The sequence below is a fragment of the Dermacentor silvarum genome, chromosome 6, assembly GCF_013339745.2.
Source record: "Dermacentor silvarum isolate Dsil-2018 chromosome 6, BIME_Dsil_1.4, whole genome shotgun sequence".
Taxonomy (NCBI): domain Eukaryota; kingdom Metazoa; phylum Arthropoda; class Arachnida; order Ixodida; family Ixodidae; genus Dermacentor; species Dermacentor silvarum.
In genome coordinates this window covers 65911764-65932168 of record NC_051159.1, presented here as the reverse complement: position 1 = coordinate 65932168, position 20405 = coordinate 65911764, and the positions used below count along the sequence as shown (strand labels likewise).

General features: G+C 45.1%; 1 long non-coding RNA gene across 2 annotated transcripts in view; it reads right to left on the bottom strand.

Annotated features, from left to right (window-relative positions):
- LOC125946254 (uncharacterized) overlaps positions 1-20405 on the bottom strand; it is a 456010-nt gene that overhangs the window by 380177 nt on the left and 55428 nt on the right. Inside the window, exon 1 of one of the 2 annotated variants that reach the window (XR_007467499.1) lies at positions 10347-10393. The exons of the other annotated variant lie outside the window; for it this stretch is intronic. This is a non-coding gene — a long non-coding RNA (uncharacterized LOC125946254). Of the gene's footprint in view, positions 1-10346; positions 10394-20405 lie in introns of those variants that run through there. 2 annotated transcript variants of the gene reach the window in all.

The following is a 20405-nucleotide window of genomic DNA, read 5'->3' as shown; positions in this document are numbered from 1 at the left end:
TTATCCTCTAAGAAGCTTCTCTGTTTAGAATTACATGTTCCATTAATTTTCCGACGCAGGATGTTAATGAGATTGGTCTGAGGTTGTCGATCTCAAGCTTTTCACCAGGTTTTGGAATAAGCGTTATCGTTGCTTTCTTCCATTGAGCTGGTACTTCTCCCTTTTTGCAGCACTCGTTTATATATTCCGTTAGGTTGGTGATCGATCCATCATCGAGGTTCCTGAGAGTCTTGTTTGTTATACCGTCTGGGCCTGGGGCTGATTTGGCGTTCAACTTTTATAGGGCCGCGCGGATTTCTGCCTCCGTGAATTCCTCGTCTAATTTTGCGTTGATATTCCCGTTGTAGCTAGGATGGTTGCAAGGGGGTGCCTGTGTTATGTGTTTCTGCTCTAATTCTTTGAGAATTCCTCTTCTGTGCCCTCACAGGCGTGTATTAACTTATTAATGTCTTGTCTGTGGTTTTTCTTGTTATTCTCAGGGTCCAGCAGGAACCTAAGCATGTGGCAGGTTTTGCCGGTGCTTAATTGTCCGTCCATGGAATTACATATCTCGTCCCATTGTCGCTTGCTCAATTGCGCAGCATATCCTTCTATTTCTTTGTTGAGGAGTGCTATGCGCTTTCTCAGTTTTGGTTATGCTTCTGACTGTTAAGTTTATTTTGCAGCGACTGCTTAGCTTCCCACTTGTGGAGAAGTCTGCTGTCGCATTTCTCCAAGTTAGATTCAGGCGGTGCTATTTTTTGGCAGATTTGACGTCATCGCTGAGCTCTTTAGTCCATTGTTCTATGTCTGTGATGGATCGTTGGTGTGTAGCCTCTCGTGATCTACGAAGTAGTTCCCAGTCTATTAATTTGATCTGTCGTTGCTTGGGTCTATTCGGCCCTTCTTTGACGAGTAACTCCGATATGCGGTGGTCGCTACCCAAATCTTCTAGTGTGTTGTGCCACGTCATTTTTTCAATATTCTTGGGAAATGTTAGGTTTGTGGTTGTGTCCCTGTTTAACGCCGTGCCTACTCTGGTTGGAGTACCGGGGTCTGTGACTAGCGAGAGGGCTAATTCTTGCGAGTAATTCCATAAGGCCCTTCCTTTTGGTCTGGAATATAGATATCCCTACGCAGTGTGTGGGGCATTAAAGTCTACTCCTATGACTACCGGATTTTCTCCAGCTAGTTTGAGTCTTTTCTGGAATAGGCTCTTGAACTTGTGCTTATGTTTAGTGGGATTGCTATAAATGTTCAGAATAAATAAGCTAGGTCCTGTCTTCTTTTGTGGGATGAGTTCCAATAGAATGTTGTCTATGTGCGCGATGCCTGTATTGTGTTGCACGCACACTATGTTTTATTTATTTATTTATTTATTTATTTATTTATTTATTTATTTATTTATTTATTTATTTATTTATTTATTTATTTATTTATTTATTTATTTATTTATTTATTTATGTATTTATTTATTTATTTATTTATTTATTTATTTATGTATTTATTTATTTATTTATTTATTTATTTATTTATTTATTTCTTTATTTATTATACCCCAAAGGCCCCAGAGATGGGGTATTACATGAGGGATGGGCTTAGTTTAACAAAACAGGGATTCGAGAGCAGCCTTGAAGTGATGTGTGTCGGAGTGGTGCGTGACGTCGGCAGACAGACCGTTCCAGTCCCTTGCGGTTTTCACAAAAAATGATCGTAGATGGGAGGTAGTCTGCGCCGGGGGAGGATACACGGCTTTTCTGTGGTTAATGCGGCTGGACTGACGATGAGCTGGTAGTATGGCTGAAATCTGGAGTGGTGAATGATAGAATTTGTGAAAAAGACACAGTCGAGAAATATGACGTCGTGATTCTAGATTAGTAAGACCGGCACGGGTTTTGAGTTCAGACACGCTTGCATGATAAGAATATTCAGAGTAAATAAAGCGGGCTGCACGATTTTGAACTGATTCGAGTGTATTAGATAGGTTATGTTGATGAGAATCCCAGACAGAGCACGCATATTCTAACTTAGGGCGGACATATGTAACACAAGCTAATAATTTTACTGATGGGGGAGCAAGTTTTAGGTTCCGGCGGAGAAAACCGAGGGTTCGATTCGCGGCATTGGCTATGTTAATGACATGATGTGACCAGGATAGGGTAGTTGAAAAGGTTATGCCGAGGTATTTATATGAGTCAACGGATGATATTTCGGAGCCGTATATGGTGTATTTCCCTGACTGGTGATGCTGTCTGCGATGGAAAGAAACTAGTGAGGTTTTTTTAGTATTTAAAGACATCAACCATTCGTTACACCATAATTCAATGCGTTTTAAGTCATTTTGAAGCAAATCGATGTCTGAAGTGTTAGTTATGCGTCGATAAACTACACAATCGTCTGCGAACAATCGAATATTAGAAGAGATCTCAGTAGGAAGGTCATTAATGTAAATTAGAAAGAGTAGTGGTCCGAGAACTGTGCCTTGTGGTACGCCCGAAAGTACAGAAGATCGTTTATATGTTAGCAAATACAAACTGCTGCCGGTTAGTGAGGAAGCTACGTATCCAGTCAAGTACCAATGGATTAATGTTGAGACGGGAAAGTTTTAGGAGTAGCCATTGGTGTGGTACTTTGTCAAATGCCTTTTCAAAGTCTAAGAAAATGGTATCTACAGGTACGTTCAAGTCGAGGTTAGAACTTAGATCATGAAGAAATAAAGCTAGTTGAGTGTCACATGAAAGACCTTTACGGAAGCCATGTTGAGCAGGATGAAATAGGTTATTGGATACTAAAAAGTTTACGATCTGAGAGTAAATAACATGCTCCATTAGTTTGCAACAAACACTGGTGAGTGAAATGGGACGATAACTAGAGCACAACGATGGAGGACCTTTTTTGGGGACTGGAACAATCTTGCCAACTCTCCAGTCTTCCGGCACCACTCCTGATGACAATGACTGCTGAAATATAGCACATAAAATCGCGCTCACATTTGTTTTGGTGTTTTTCAGCATTTTAGCATTTATTTCATTGACACCAGATGATGATGTAAGTTTTAATGAATCAATTAGTTTTTCAATGCCGTAAGGGCAAAAGGTAATATCAGGCATAACTGCATGATCCAAAAAAGGCAAGCGAGGTAATATGTTAACAGGTTCAATTGTGAAGACGGAAGAAAAAGCACGGTTAAGTTGTTCAGCAGTTTCGCGATCGGGAATACGATGGTTTTGTTCATCAAACAGAGCTAATGGCTAGGAGTTATTAGGGTTAATAACCTTCCAGAATTTTTGGGGGTTATTTCTTAACATAGTCGGCAGCGTTTGCGAAAAAAAAGTGCGTTTTTCTTTACTGGCTAGAGCTTTGTATTCTTTTTCTGCAAGGTAATATTTATTCCATGCGCTTGCGTTGTTAAACCGGTTAGCCGAGCGAAAAAGCCTTTTCTTTTTATTGTTAAGACGCTTTAGTGTGATGTTAAACCACGGGGTTGACTGTTTTTCGGTTAGGGTGATAACGGGTACGTATTTTGCGAACACATCGAGCATTTTGTTTTTAAAAAGCAGCCAGTTAGTGTCGACAGAACGCATCAAGAAACTGGTGTGGAATGAAGCAGCAAAATGTGCGAGTTCCGAGTTAATGGCCGAGTAATTCGCCTTGTCATACAGTCTGATCACTTTGGTTATCTTTGTAGGTTGTGTAAGCTGACAGGAGTACGATGCGTGGATTATGGAATGATCACTAAGGCCAGGCAGATGCGTCATTGCATATACTTTGTCAGGATCAGAAGCGAAAATGAGGTCGAGTATGTTAGAAGAATTCAAACTTTGGCGTGTAGGTTCAGTGACAAGTTGCGTTAATCCAAAGGTTAGGCATGAATTGACAAAATCGCTTTCGGTACTGTGTTGCGAAGTTGCTGATGTCAGGTTAGTCCAGTTTATTGTGGGAAAGTTAAAATCACCGAACAGTAACATTGGAGAGCGGTGATGTAATTAAGTTACCAAACGCAATGTTTCGTGGAATTCTGCAACAAAGTTAGGATCATTACCAGGGGGGCGATAGCAGACTGCGATTATTGTGGGTGAGTAAGAGGCGCTACACAGGATGAACAGAATTTCTAGGGAGGACGATGTCTTAATTTCAGTACACTGAAGGTCCTTATGTGCGCCAATGAATACGCCGCCACCACGTTTGGTAGTTCGATCATGCCTGAAGATATTGAAATTAGGAAAAAATGGCAGTATTTCAGAGTCTTCTATTGTAGAGTTAAGCCATGATTCAGTAATTACGATTAGATCAGACTCTGTTGTGTCGGCAAGATTACTGAGAGCATCAAGCTTCGGTAAAATGCTTCTAATGTTAGTAAAAACAAACGAAAAGAAATTCTTCTTTGAGTTAGCATTGCTGGGGCCTAGGCATTTAAAGTACGAGGGACAACCTTTTGGGTGTTACGATCAAACGTGTAAGCTTTGTTACCAATAGTTAGCTTGTCGTGTCGGAGCTTGAAAGGCTTCTGTTGTGTCTTGGCGAATTCGACTAACCCCTTCTAGCAGTTAGAGTGTTAGGAGAGTAATCTTCTGAAATTCTATATTCAGTGCCACTCAGTTTCCTGCCTTGTGAAAGAATTTGTTCCTTTACTTTAAAATGGGAAAGTTTAACAATAATCGGCCTATTGTTGTTTACTTTGAATTTGCCCAAACGGTGGGCGCGTTCGATGTCCACCGACTGAACAGTTATATTTAATTCTTTATGGCATAGTTCTATTATTAACGATTCTGATTCGGCCCAAGTTTCACGTTCGCGATCTGTTAATCCAAAGAATACTAGGTTTGAGCGTCGTGCGCGGTCTTCCGAGTCATCCAGCCTGGCCTTGATCAATGCGATATCTTTTGCATTTTGATCGGCAAGCGTCCGGATATCGTCAACTTGTTTTTTTTATTACTACCAGGGATGCGCAGTCTTCTTCAATTTTGGCAAGACGGTCTTTAATTTCCTTTATAGCGCTGTCACTCTGGGACAGCTTACGTTGCAGGGATTTCATTTCCTTTAGCAGTGAAGTTTGGCCAGATTGAATTTCTGTCAGTACGGTCATTATGTCACCGGACGTTTGCGTTTCGCTTGCACGGGTGCTTGGGCCTGGGTTTAACTCGACGTATCCTGATAGTATTAGTAGTTGATGAAGGACACGTGCACAATCGAAAGCAATTAAATACTCTAGCCTTCCTTTCCTGGTTAATCCCTTGGTCTCCCCTTCGGCATAGCCAAAATATCTGTATCCTGCGAGCTTTGCGACCCCATGTGTTTCCTGCAGAATTATGACGTCTGGCTTATCCTTCTCTTTTAAATACTGCTGCAAAACTGACTTTTTGTTTTTGTAACTTCTACAGTTCCATTGCCATATTCTGAACTCTTTTGTAGCGCGCCTCATTGCGGGTGCGACCATGGGAGGGAGACGGGAGGCTGGAGAGAAGCTGATCTTATATAATTTTGTGGTTGAGAAGTGGGTAAGGATTGTGGTGCTTCTAATGCACCAGAGGGGAGTCCATTACCTGGTGACTGGTTCGCCTCTAGAATGTATAATCTACTCATAATTGCTGTTATTGCCTTAGCCATTCGGTTCATCATTTCGTCCCGTTTTTCATTTGCCTTTTGTATCTCTACTAGCGTCTTTTGGATATCGGCTAATGTTTATCTACCACTGTGTTATCTAGTTTATCACTTCTGGCTTGGGCCTATAGCGTTTGAGTGGAGGGGGGTCATCCCCTTCGTCCATCTCATTATCCGGGACTTCAGTAAGATCTTTCGTGCTAGCGTGTGGAGCTGAAGTTACCTGTTCTAATTGGCTTTTTGCTTCCTTGAGACTCTTTATTTCATCGCTCATACGTGCTAGCATAATCCTCAACTGCGCGTTCTCGTGTTTTAGTTCCTTTATCTCGTTATTAATGGCAGTGTCCCCGCCAGCCCCCGGACGCCTGCCAACGACCACGTCTGCCCAGCTCACCGTGGTTGTCGTGCTTGCTGAAGTGGGTGGCCTAGTTATGGACCTGGATCTGGATCCGGGTCGTGTCCCCGGTGTCCTGGAGCTCGACCTGGATAAGGATCTGGGGGTGGATGGAGACCTTGTTCTCGATCTGGAGCGTCTTTCCCTGGCGTTTGGCCTTCCACGAGACTCTGCCCTGTTTTCTCTTGAGGTAGCATCTTCATGTGCTCGTTGTAGTTCTCGTTGCAATGTCTGCCATTGTCTCTGTTTAACGATGAAGGGCTTCTTGAATTTGGCTTTGCACGTCTTATCCGCGGTTGGATGGTCGTCGCTGCATAATTGGCACTTAGGTTGGCACCTATGGTCTTTGTCTGGGTTTGCTGTTCCACATCCAGCACAAATCTTGTTGTTCGGATTGGGACATACATCTCCTCCGTGTCAAAGTCTGTTGCATTGGTTACAGAAATCCACTTGTTTCCTGTACAAGGAGCATCGGAGCAGCGCTGCCCTGTGTCGGACGTACGTGGGCACTTTGTATCCTTCAAAGAGCACAATCACTGTGGTAGGATTACTGATTCTCTTTGCTGCTATCGCCGTTGTGTTCTTGTTCGTAACCACCGCTGCTGTGATGTCTCTTGGGCCATCGTCGAGTGGGATTCCTCTGATGACTCCTTTGGCCGTCATGTCCGGCGCCGTCTCGTAAGCATTGGTCTCGTAAAACTTGTCTTGAATCTTGATACGTGCTACTTCCTGATATTTGTTGGCATGCTCTTGATCCGATGTACTGACGATTAGGATATTTTGATAATTGTTGGGGCAGACGATATCCTCCTCCCTTTCGTCTCGAGGGATGCCTGCCACGTCTTGTAAAGCCGCTGTTAGGTGAACTATACCGTGTTCGGATATTTTGAGTGCTCCACGTGGTCTGATCACAATCTTGTAATCCCCTCTTGGCAAATGTGGCATCCTGCTTGCCTTGCGTATCTGCTCTAGCCTTCCTTTCCTGGGGTTACCGTGGCGCTTGTCAGGCCACGTCGGCGACAAGGTGCTCTCGCGATGTTGGGAGGTTTGCCGGTGTGATCTTCTGTGCCTGACGTCCTTCCATCCCTTGCTTGTATCCATTTCTTCCTGGGTTATGCGTTGCCCCTCTACGGTGACTTCCATTGTTGAGAGCATGATCGGTAATTGTTGAGAAAGCCGGCTCTACGGCGCGCGACCTCACGGCTCTCCCGCCACGAGGCCCGGCCAAGAAATTGTCGTAGAGGCTTGAAAAATGGAAATACCACCTGGTTTTCGATATCCACTTGTTCCTGAGAACGAGCCGAGTCCGTTGGTGTGCAGTTTGGGGTGCTTTTGGGCGATTTGCACTACGAAAACATTTGTGGAATACGGAGCCGACGTGATGTGCGTCCGCTCGCTCCGGCTTGCTCTTCTTCCTTGATTTATATACAATATCTCAACGGTCTCAGTCTGAAACATTGCATGACGGGTTATGTCATGAATGTTATTTCTGCAGCAAAGTTCAAGTAACGACACCGTGAAAAACACGAAGCGGAAACTGAAGGCACTCTATTTTAAAGGTATCAATAGAACGGCTATCTAGGCTTTTCACGGTTATTTTTGTTTTTCTCGTGTATAGTTCACGTTTAAATGCGACGCGTCAGGGTTACTTTGCGAAAATTGGTAGATTTGCACAAAACACAATTGTTTTCAATGAATTCTGCAAAGAAGTTTGAAAAATAATTTCTTGTCGGCAGCCTACATGAGTTATTTCCGGGGTTCCAGGGGCCTAAACCACAATCTCATTAGAATACGTGCCGTAGTGAGGGACTCCGGAATTATTTCGACTACCTGGAGTTCTTCAACGTGCACCCAATGCACTCTACACGGACGTTCTTGCATTTCTCCCTCACCTAAATGCACTCGAACATAATTTAGAACCTTAAAATTGAATAAGCCTGTAAATCGGTCCATAACTCCCATCCTGATTTACACCGCTTTTAAGGGTGTAAGTTATCTTACTGTGTGCGGCCACAGCGGCCAGGATTTGATCCCGTGACCCCATGCATTGCCGCTCAACGCCTTAGCCCCTAGCTGCCACCACGGCGGGTATACTACGTGACAAAAAAACTCTCCTTATAGTAAATGATTCTCCTTAGCGGGTGGTCTTTCGGTAGCCAAATAAAGGCAAAACAAAATGAGCGTTCAGTGCAGTTCTATTACCTTTTCAAGCGCGCTTTGGTACTTGCCATGAAAGAACGTGAAGACGAATAATGATATACGTAAGACACTTATTAGTGGCACGAGCATCGAGTGACACTCTTGTTTCTTGCGCAGCACTTCCGGTTCACCTCCTGAGACGACTGGGGACCAAATTCCAAATAAATCATAAGAAATAGAAAAAAATGGTACACTGCAAAATTCACGGGTTTCATTATAGATATGATATCAGAGAATAAGTTTAGTTACAAGTGGAGTTACTGAACTGTTTAGGGTAATTAGAATTAATTAGGAATCACTCATTACCGCACACCAATGCACAGAACATCCGGCCGAGGTGCGAGTGCCACTAAGAGACACCTAAGTCAAAGATTATAGGGTCGCCTACCGTTTTTCAGATCGGCCAAATCGATCTCTTGGGAAAAGAGAAATGGAACTGAGAGAAAAGACTAAATGATAATTAAGATAAAGCAGCACTGGAAGATTCATTTTGAAACTAAGGTAAATTAACGGCCAAGGTTGTGCGCATCGAGATGACTATCTACCACCGGCGTAAAGCAATCTTTTTTTTTTTTTGATGGGGCTATATTCATGAAGTGTTTGCGAAAAAGCCTGTTTAAATGCTTGAGGACTGTATTATACAGTCTTTATCTCTCAGACTATAAAAACGTGATAATTTCATTTTCGTGCCTCATAAAAAAAAAAAATGCAGCTTCGCGTTTGATAGCAACTGCCATAGATAGTTGAAGTGTTTTTGCAATCGTTGTTATTGCAATCAAACAACATCATCATGCATCAGTCTTACAATTTAACGTTGCGGAAAAGCCGATGGAATACTGTGCTCATTTCCAACATTTCTATTTGATAAAACTCAATAAATAACACCTTACCACCTCGCAAAGGTGTTAAGGCCTCATCGTGGAGATCTGAAAGTCGTGATACTAAGTGAAGGAAACTTGATAAGTCCGGCAAGAACCGTCCCACGCGAACACACTATGTCCCGGCTAGAAGTACAGCCGCAAGCAAAAGTGTTAGGACCCCAGATCCCGCGAAAAACGTTGATTTCTTCACAGCGTATAGGCAAGCCGCCTGAAATCAAGTGGTGCAGCCTACTACGTGGGGCTGTTCGACCGATGTAATCCACAGAGACGATTTTTCGTTGCACGACTGTGCAAGAAGACATTAATTTTTTTGGCTAATACCATGGAGTTCAGACCCTTTCTTCCAACTATAAATGTGACGTTGCTTTGTTATAAGTCCAATTTTTCAAGTGGCACACAGGACTGCTAATTAGCATGTCCTCCTGAGGCCCCATGTGGGCTAATACACTTTGCCTCCAATCCTTTACCTCGGAGGCGATTCCGTAAGCTATTCATCCCGGATATAAATTCATATCGGATATGAATTCATCCTGGATTTTGGATAAATCACACTGTTACAAGCTGCTTTCCTGCAGTAATGAAGAAGACGACGATTGCCCGGACGAATAACTTCTCCGAGAGGCGAACGCGTCGCGACGGTGATGAAAGGAGAACCAGGGTGCCCGGTGTGTAGTGGGCGTCGCGATGGCGGGCGTCATATAGGTGCCTCTGATCTCCCTGCGAGTCCGCAAGTCGACGTCGGGCAATATGGGGCGCCTCTTGTGCCTAAGTAAGGCTTCACGTGCCTACTGAAATATGGAATTGAGGCTAGCATGCAGAACGGTGTCGAAAGGTATCGCATAGGGTCGGGGCCATACAAGAGAAAGAATGAAGACAACCCTGCGGTATCGTGGCGAGAAGAATTATAGGCAAAGGTAACGAAAGGTAATGCCGTGTCCCAGTCGCGATGGTCAGCGGAGACATACATGGAAAGAATGACAGTAAGGGTTCGGTTCACACGCTTGGTTAGGTCGTTCGTTTGTAGATGGTAAGCAGTAGCAAGTTTGTACTTTGTCGCGCGTGGGAGGGAGGGAGGGAGGGAGGGAGGGAGGGAGGGGAGGCTACGTTTAGCTGCGGCACCAAATGCCTATTTATATAAAAAAATCACCGCATATTCACGAAGTGAATGATGATGAGTGGGCGAAGCACCGGGGGATCATTCGGTTAACCGTGCATCCCCCGACGCCGGCAAGCGGACCCAGAGGCGGCGAGAGCGCGGGAAGCGGCGGCAAAACGCCGGAAGCGTTCTCTACCTGAGGTTGGTGGCGCCGATGCTCGGTTCAAGCGCGAGCTTCGCGAGCACTCAGCTCCGGGTCCGCTTGTCGGCGTTGCCGTATACTGCTGCAGCTTTGCGAGTCCTAAGGTCCGGATCCGCATGCCAGCGTCGCCGTGCTGCTGCAGCTCCACGAGCCCTCAGCTCCGGGTCCGCTTGCCGGCGTTGCCGTTTTGCTGCAGCTTACCGCGCCTTAGACTCTAGGTCCGCTTGTTGTCTGCGTCGCCGTGCTTCAGAAGCTTTGCGAGCCCTCGACTCCGCTTGCAGTTGAGCCGCCACTCTCGCGTTTTCATCTATAGCGGGCGCGCCGTTATCAGAAGCGACCGTTATCATCCATGGCTGAAGAGAGAAAGAGAGCGCGCGTCGGGAACGAACGCCATTGTGCACCGCAGCGCCCCTAGAGGTCTCCATGCAAACCAGAGCTACGGACGACAAGGGAGGGACAAGGCTCGGCCCTAAGGTGCTTCGCCCCTAAAAACGTTGCGAGGCGAGAAGGTGGTAAAGACTTCCGACGCTGCTCGACGAGTGTTCTGTTCTGATCTCGTCGAAAACCTCCGAGCCGCCCCCAGAGGCACCAGCAACAGTCACCAACGCCGCGCGCGTTCGGGTCGAACGCGGGCAAAACGCCGACGGCGTCGGCAACAGTTCTGCGCGTTGCTGGTGCTGCTGCATGTCCAAGTTTATACAGCTGATAGAACTACTATCCTTACTCCGTATAGATCTCTACTAATTTGCTATCGCATTGATGCTTCGCCTTTCGGGTGAAACTGCGACATTTTTTTTCCTTCAAAAATGAGTCCACCTCAACATCCCACCGGCTTTGGTTTTTATCCACTAGTAACAGACATGCCTAGAGCACAGTTCCAGGCCTTGCGTTGGGAGAAGTTAGCTTAGCAGTTATGAAGAAAGCGTTAAGTGTATTACTGCTAGATATTTACATCGCGGTCACCCAAAATTCGGTTTAGGTATGCGGTTTAAATCTGCAATATAGCAAAAGAGCAAGTACGGAGCCTTTTGAAGATAGCGTAGGTTAGCAGCGCTGCTACTGTTGGCTCAGTGGACAGTCAGCGGGTGCAAAAAAAAAAAAAATAGTCGCCAGCCCTTCCCATGTCGATAATATGGGGGTAAACGAACCTTGTCGTATATGTATCTGACCTTCGTCAGGGTAACGTTTGGAAGCCATCGCCTCGGGATGGCCTTACTGCCGAATTGTATCAGTGTTTTCGTTCCCTCTTATCGCCGTTATTAGTTCAGGTGTACCGTGAGGCCTCGGAAGTAGGGTACCTGCCTGCTACAAGTGTACGAAGGGCATACTGTCCTTATAACCAAAAGCAATGACGAGACTAAATTGCAGAAAGTGGACGGATATCGGCCTATTTCCTTATGCAATGCGGACTATAAACTTTTTGCAAAGGTATTGGCTAACCGTTTGCAAGTCGTGGTAAGATCTGTGGCAGGTGATCACCAAACATGTGGCATCAGAGGTTGGTCCATTCAGACGAACATTCAGATTGCGAGATCGGTGCTAGACTGTGTAGCTGAGGGGATTGGGCAGGTAGCAATGGTACAGCTAGATCTGGCTAAGGATTTCGACATGGCAAATCACTCGTTCCTGTTTAGTGTACCAGAGCGTATAAATATTAGATCCCAACTTCAGCTTATGGCTTACAGGTTTCACAATATGTTATGCTAATGGCTAAACGAGACTGATAGTGAATGGTTCTCTCTCTGATCCGATCATGCTTTTATCATGATTACGACAAGGATGCCCTTTGTCACCGCTTTTGTTCTGCTTGTATTTAGAGCCACTTTGTGGGAGCATTCTGAAACAAAACTTCCAAGGATTTAAATCGACGTTGAATTAGATTCGGATTCTTGCATATGCCGACAACGTGGCCTTCGTTTTGTACTGATAAAGAAAGTGTGAAGACTGCTCTTGCAACTACTGAATAATTTTGTGCGGCTTCTGGTGATAGCGTTAACCTTGGAAAAAGTTCAGGTTTTTCGTTTGTACTATGGGCCACAAGGCCCAACACACTACGCAGGCATTCAATGGAAAAAAAGATCTGCGGTACTTAGGTGTACCTCTCTCACAGTACAGAAACACCAACACTCATTGGTCGGGAAAAGTTAGAAAAATGCAACGTAAGGTGAATTCATGGCGAGGGCGGAATTTGTCAACGTTCAGTCATGCTGAAGTGTATAACGTGTTCTTAGTTTCGCGTCTCATGTATGTGCTGCAAGTACTGCACTGCTCACGACTTCGCATTCAGGCACTGGATTGCGTATTTGCAACATTTATTTGGATCTGGAGTTGTGAATTGATGCAGCGCGATAGACTGTTACTCCCCCTGGAACGGGGTGGTGGTCTAAGATTAGTCCAACTCTTCGTCGGGCAAATTGTTTCTCGCCTGTTTTTCTTTCGAGACAGTGACCATCCGTTCTTGCGTGAAATGTTGCAGCGCCAATTAGTTCATTATCTTCCTAATATAGTAGTGCCAACAGATTCCAAAGGTGTCCCACAGGCTCCTTGGGGCTTTCTCAAGAAGGTCGTTGACTCATTTATTTTCTTGAAAGTTAGATTCAGCCTGGAGTACATTTTCACTCTGAGTCGAAAAGCAGTTTCTGCTGCACTTGTGGACTCGATTTTCCCAGATTCTTTGTATCGTGCACCTTATTGAAGTTGGCCTAATCAGTATCTAGTTAGGCGGGTCCGTGAAATGTGCGTACCTCCTGGAGTTAAACGATTTTTCTTTAAATTGCATTCCGGAACACTTCCTATGAAAACCTGTTTACACTTGAGGGGCTGCTGTGTGCCGTGGTCCACGAACTGTCGACTCTGTCCATGTGCTGAAACCGTAGATCACTGTTTCGTAGATTGTACAGGTGCTAAATTTCTGATGACATTCTCCGACGGACGCTTAAAAAGGCCATTGACATCACTCCATACTCAATTGGGTATCTACCGTGTAAGGTTACTGGCGGGCCTCCCTATGACGTGTTCATAGTACTGTATTTATACAGCCCATGGAGATCTAGACTGTCTGATCGTCATGCCGAAAGCCCGCGATCAACACGGTCCTTCTATGGTGAAACTGCTGCTTATGTGAGAAGTGTGTGCGCTCCGCAGAAACCTCCGCCAGACTGGATGCACTTGTTAGACGCATATGTGTGTTTGCCCGAGTTTTTAGTGTGTAGCTATGTCCGCTCTGTAATATATCTTCAGTTTTGTTTTCCATGTCATAAAAAAATGAAAGAAAAAGATCAGCTGTGGCTTCATGGAAGCGTGCTCGCCTCGCACCCCGGAGGCTCGGGTTCAATGCCCACCCAGACCGAAATGTGCTAAATTTTCTTCTCAATGCCACTAATTTGCTTTGTTTACAGGAACCTCCCCGAGTAATGTGACTTTAATCCAAACATTTTTTTACTTGTTTTTACTCTTTGCAGCGTCGGACATTTTTGTACCTTTCGTGTCATCGACGCGTTTTCGCTCAAGGACTTCTAAGGCCAACTGAACAATGAGACATATAAAGCTTTCGCATTAAGAAGTGGCTGCACTCGGAGATGAACGATTCGCATTAGAACGTTGTATTGAATATCAGCATCGTCTGCAAAAATAATTTGATGCGAAGAAAGCCTAGTGCATTAAAACATCGTTGCTTTATGCAAGGGCGTTGGATAAATTTAATAAGCGACAGGACAATGTACAGCTATAACATTACACTAATTTAACTTTTAGAGTGCAGCTCTTAGGCGTCCGTTCCTGCGGCGAGCGTCGGCTGTCGACGTAACCAAGAGAACGAGCACAGCGAAGGATGAAAGAGCGAAGGCGGAGCGCAGTGGGGATGAAAGGCGTGAGGAGGAAAGTGGAGGAGGAGGGTGCAGCGGAACCATGAGGCGAAAAGCGGAGGACGAAGGTATGGCGAAAGCGCTGAGAAAGAAAAGCGTAGTGCGGCGACGATAGCTACGAGATGGCGCCAGAGTAGCGCGTGGCGTCCGGAAGTCTATCTGCGGCGGCTGCCGTGAATCGCGCCCACGCGTCACCCACGCGCTGCCTCTCGCGTTCTCCAGATCAGCGAGGCAGTAGCGCCATACTTCGCTGCGTTTGCAACGTACCGAACGAGCCAGATTGTCCGCAGCCAGCCAATATATTGCGAAATGAAAACACGTATAGAGCTGCGCTCAAATTTAGCATTAGGGAGTATCGTAATTGTCGTTGAATTTTTCATTATTTTTTTGTTGAACATTGCACGACCATACGAGTAATATTGAAGCAGATCAGCAATCTTGCCGAGCCAGCTGATTTTCCGCTACACCTGGCGTATGTTAAGCTTCTTTAATGGCAAAAAAAAAATACGCTTTTAGGGGACAGTGATTTTTTTGCGAATTTTATGCGCTTCTTGAAGGCTGATTTACGCTCGAGCCACACGGCCCTCCTGCCGTACGCGTGCGGTCGTGCGAAAAACTGCACATGCCGAACATTATGCACAAATTTCAGTTTACATTGCGTCCGCACATGCAGTGTAAACCGAAATTTGTGCACCAGTGTGCGACATATACGTAGTTTTTAGCACGACCTGCACGCGTGCGGCAGGCAGGCGGTGCGGCGTGCAGCTCAAGCGCATAGGGCAGCGTGTTGGGCAGCTAGAATGATTCGTCACGGATCATTTCAGCTGCCCAACAAGCTGGTTTCAACCGCATGTAAAAGGCATCATGACCGCCAACACCTACAGTTAAACAAGAAAATTCATTTTTCAAGCGAAGCTTGTATTGCTTCACTCGTGTCGGCGTCGACGTTGGTTGGCGTACGAAAAAACCCAAGTCGCACGAAAATAAAAATTTCTCGTCGGGCCACCGACCTCCTGGTTGCGAGACCACCACGCTAACCGATTCAGCTACTGCCGGTTCATCATACGCGCCCTTTAACGCGGCGTTTTATGTGCACGAAGAAGTAGACGCGGCTTCAGCAGCTGGCGCGCGCCATCACGCCATACCCCCAGCCAATCACAGGCCTTCCCTCCCTCCGGAGGAGGGAAAGGGTGTGATTCCGCATGCACTCGCCTCACGCCCGCCGTTTCCCACCAGTTCCCGCAGGCTGCGTTGAAGGAACGGCAGTGGCAGCGGGCCCGTGAACGTTGCAAACGCTCATAAAACTAACCAACCCCTCCCCTAGGGTTGGACAAGCTTTGCGTGCACCCCTGTACCCGGTAGGGAAGGGGTTTTAAGTTTTTGTGGAGAAACAAGGTAGCTGTGGAATCTTTGCAGATATTTCCCAACATATTCACGTATGCATCCTGTACTCCTTGATTACGCAATGCATCCATGACTGCTGGTATCATCTACTGAAGCAAACTACTCTTCATAATCTATGGAATCCATATGGAGAGGTTCATTGTATTAGCCGATTTCTCGATTACCTGAATCGATGACATGAATGTGATCCATCGTATAATATCCCTTCCTGAAGCCAGCCTGTTATCTTGGCTGACTGAAGTCAGGTGTTGCCCTGATTCTATTGGAAATTATCTTGACGTTTATTTTATATACAATACAGAAAGGAACCTAATGGGTCAATAATGCTTCAATTCCTTAACGTCTCCCTTCTTATGAATTAGTACAACATATAACTCTCTGGTACAGTTGAAGTCATGAGACATTGCGTATTAAGGACCACAAGGCTTTTCAAGCAGTGATATCTCCTCCGCCTTTGATTAAATAGACTGGTATTCTATCTTCTCCTGCCACTTTTCCCTGGGTCATGTCTTGCAAGGTTCTTCTAAGTTCATCGCTAGTTATAGAAGGAGGCCTCTGTATCCTGTTCCTCACTACTTCGAACGAAGGTTTCGTGGCTGCTTTGGGTACTGTACAGGTCAGCATAGAATTATTCTGCTGCTTTTACTATCCCATCGAGATTGCTGATGACATTATCCTGCTTAGTGCATACATACGTTGCCTTGTTCTATATGCTAAGTTTTCTCCTCACTGATTTCATGCTGCGGCCATTTTTTACTGGTTCCTCAATCTTTCCCACGTAATAATTTCTAATATCCCTTACTTTCGTCTTGCTTATCAGTTTTTGACATTTCAGCGAAGTCTACCTCATCTCTTGAGTCAGACATTTTCATGCTTTGTCGCTTCTTTATTAGTTTCTTTGTTACTTGGGAGAGCTTACCTAATGGTTGCCTTGGTGTGTTACATCCCACTTCAACTGCTGCTTCTGAGATTGTCCTGTTCCTGAAATCTTCCTGTTCTAAAGCTGCATATTTGTTTTCGAGCACCAGCCTGAATTCGTCTCTTTTTACCCTTACTGCGTCAATAGGTTGGCCTGTTTCTTCTTGACTAATTTTACTCTTTCTCTCTTCAAGCTGAGAGAAATCCTAGACGTCACTATCCTATGGTCACTACCCTTAAACTTTCCTAACACTTCTAGATACTGCACTATGGTGGGATTGGCAGAGAGTATGACATGTATTTCACTTATTGTTTCTCCCTTAGGGCTTTTTCCGGGTCCACTTCCTGTTACGTACCGCGCTTCCTGAAGAATGTATTCTTTATTCGGAGTCTATTCCTTTCCACGAATTCAACCAACATCTCTTCTCTAGTATTCCTAGAATCGATACCGTAGTTGCCAATTGCATGTTCCCCAGCCTGCTTTTCCTCCACTTTCGCATTGAAGTCGCCCATGACTACAGTATACTAAATATGCACCTGTCTCATTGCTAATTCACAAAATTGGTATGTAGCTCTAAATATAATAAATCAATAGTGCGCCATGCAAACAGACACCTCCGCGTCGAACGCCGCCGTTAGATGGATAGATGACATGGATATCAGGGATAGTGAGGGTTGCTACGGAGTTTCAGCGGGGGTGCTGTGATTACAGCGAGAAATACTATGGCGTAGTATCAGTTGTCACTGTGGTTAGCAGCTAGATTGATAGTTCGCGTGTCTGCTGATTTGCTCACCAGATTTCGTGATTCATGGTTGGCATGGGTATTCACACAAAAAAAGATATCGCTGACATTGAGGATCATGGTTTCTTCCACAATTTTGGGGGGTTCTTTATTGCCGTTATTCAATTTACACAGAGATACAGCATACATACATACCAGCCCAGCATGTGCAATAAGAGAAGCATTGAAAACTCTGGCGTGTTTATCAGCTCTGTAAGCTTCGAAGCCTGTCCGGTTCCGGTACTTGGAGTTTATAATACATTTGAACCATTCTGCTTACACATTTGCGGAAATAACTGGATCCTTACTGGCTTCACGTCCAGGTCTGCAGGGCCGATGGACCCATTCTTGACAACCAAATACTAGACAGGCTGGGAAGCATTATCATCTTAAATGGCATGGCTTCGACGTTATCGACAGGTAAAAATCTAATGCCGTAGCTATCTCGGTAAGTCTTTTTTTAAAAGTTAATTGAACGAAAATCCTCAGAAAAGTAACCTCCCCAACAATATCGAAGAACTTCAAGTTTTTCATGTTTCCTGCAAATAAAACAGTGAATGCCCGAACGTACGAACATTCCTTGCACTACCACAGGCACACTTCCCCACGGAGCGACAGCATCGACTATCGCCAAGCGCTACTTCGACAACAGATAAACAAGCTGCGCAAGATGTCCAGGTCGCTGCATTGCTGAGGTCGTTGGTCCGCACACTGCTGAATAATATGCAAATGCCATCCGCTAAATGCGCGCTGCAAGTGCTGGATTCCCTTGAACCAGTACTTGCGGGTCTACAGTAAGAAGATGGCTTGCCATCCACAACCACTGCGGCCATTCCGGGAGAAAGTCAAGTGCGCTCCCATACTTCAATGGAACGCCAGAGGTCTGAAGTCACGGATGTCAGAATTTCGTCAATTTGTTTTTGAGAACAAATTCCCCATTCTCATAATTTGTGAACCTCATTTTTCAAAGACAATTCGAATGTCGGGCTACGAATATTTTGTTTCTTCGTCATGCATGAACGCAGTCAAGTTGCTGTGTATATATCCGCAAGGAGCTCACGTATGTTCACCAAATAGTGCAGCCTCACGACGACAATCAGTACGTGTGTCTCCGTGTTAAAAAGAAGAAAGTTTCATTTACACTCATAGGCACCTAGATATGCCCATCCCTTCGACTTGATCGACAGAGACTAAACGACATACTCACAAACACTCCAGGCCCTTGGATAATCATGGGTGACTAACGCCCACCATCCACTCTGGCGAAGCTTCAGGACAAATCAACGAGGCACGAGTCTAGTGGATCTCGCTGCCGAGCATGGACTGAGAGTTTTGAACGACGCAGCCCGACTTATCTCCGAGGAGTGACTTACGGCAGCTGTTTGGACTTGATATTAGTGTCGCATAGTTTAAGTTCAAAGGTTCAATGGTTCACAGACATTGAAACTCACGGCAGCGACCATATACCTACGTACATGACTATCAGAGGCCTTGACAACTCTATTTCCCCTGTGCTCTCAAGACAGATAGACTGGCAAGCGTAACGCATTTCGATCGAGGACAAGTGCAGACATAAACATCCCGAGCCCTTTGAAGACATTATCATACAAACGCTACAGGATTCTACGCGGACGTATACAAGAACTACAAGATCGATGCACGGATTTCGGCCAAGAATTGGAGAGACTTCGGGTACCCACCGGCGGCCCGAAAGACGATATAGGCGTACTAAGTCCATTTACGACTTGAGGGACAAAACGTAGTTTTGTTCTTGCCTGGATCGTCTGTCTTTCTATGCATAAAGTTTATTAGCTGTGACTGCGCAACATGTTTATTTGTCTTGTTTGATGCATTATATACAGTGACGTTCGCTTAAATACGTAGATTTATTGGAGACTTATGCGTATATTTAAATATCTTGGTGCGAGGTTTTGGGTATATATACAATCATTGAACTTGGTTTCCAGCAGTTTTTTGCCCTTCATCAAGTTTTATCTTCGCATTTGTATAATCCATTCTATCTTCGCATTTCTAATGTATATTTTGCAGAACTGCTGCTTTTTATATGTACTTAGTGTTACGACTATAATCTCAGTGTAATTACAATACACGACCGGCAACAGCTGCTCCTGCGCAGTCTATTGCAACGAAGGACCGCGTCATTGAGGTTTTTTTTCCCTGGCCATTGCACGTGTACAAAAATGTAAACAAAGTTCTTGAATGACAAAGATACATCAAAATAATTGTGCTCAACTTGTTATTTTCATGGCCTTTACGTTTTTCATATCAGCTGCATGCACTGCTTTGCTGGTTTCGAACTGATATAGTTCTGAAGTTCGTGTGATATTTTCGTTACTTATTAAATAGACAAAAAATATCGCGGAAGCACTGATATCAATTATTTCTGCTACAATTTTTGGGACATACGAATATATTCCTTTATGAAAAAAATACATATTTGACTTGACAGTGCGTAGCGTTTAACAATTCGTTGGTAGCATCTAATATACAATGGCATTGGCAATGACAATGCAGTTACTATTATGTATTTGATCCCTGGAGAAATTCTATATAATTAGGAGGCCGCGCTGCAAGGTGAGCCCCCCCCCCCCCCCCCCCCCCCCCGAACAAAATTTCTGGCTACGCCACTGACTTCAACATAACCTCCAATTTTTTCACATAGGTGGGACTGGGCCAATTGAAATAGTGCCGAAACAGGCTGGCTAGACTTTTTGTGTATTTCGGGATTGACAGATAAATGGGGAAGGAACATTTGTTGCGCTTCTTCGGAGTTGTGAATGAAGTAGTGTCTCCTGAACTGCGAGTAATGTCCACCAAAAATGTCGCCACTTTCCCCATCCGAGAGAACGGGAGCTGAATCAGCCGATTATTCACTGCTTGGCCGTCTGATGCTCGGTGCAAACGCTCGATATGGTGTAGCGCTCTCTGGTCTGCTTGCAAGCTCAGCGGCAACTGGTGCGCTTCTGTGAATAGTGGAACAGATTGCGCCTCACGAGGTAAGCTAAGCATGACTCGGGGGGCAACACGATGGTCCCGTTCCAATTGCGACATCACATTTGGCGGCA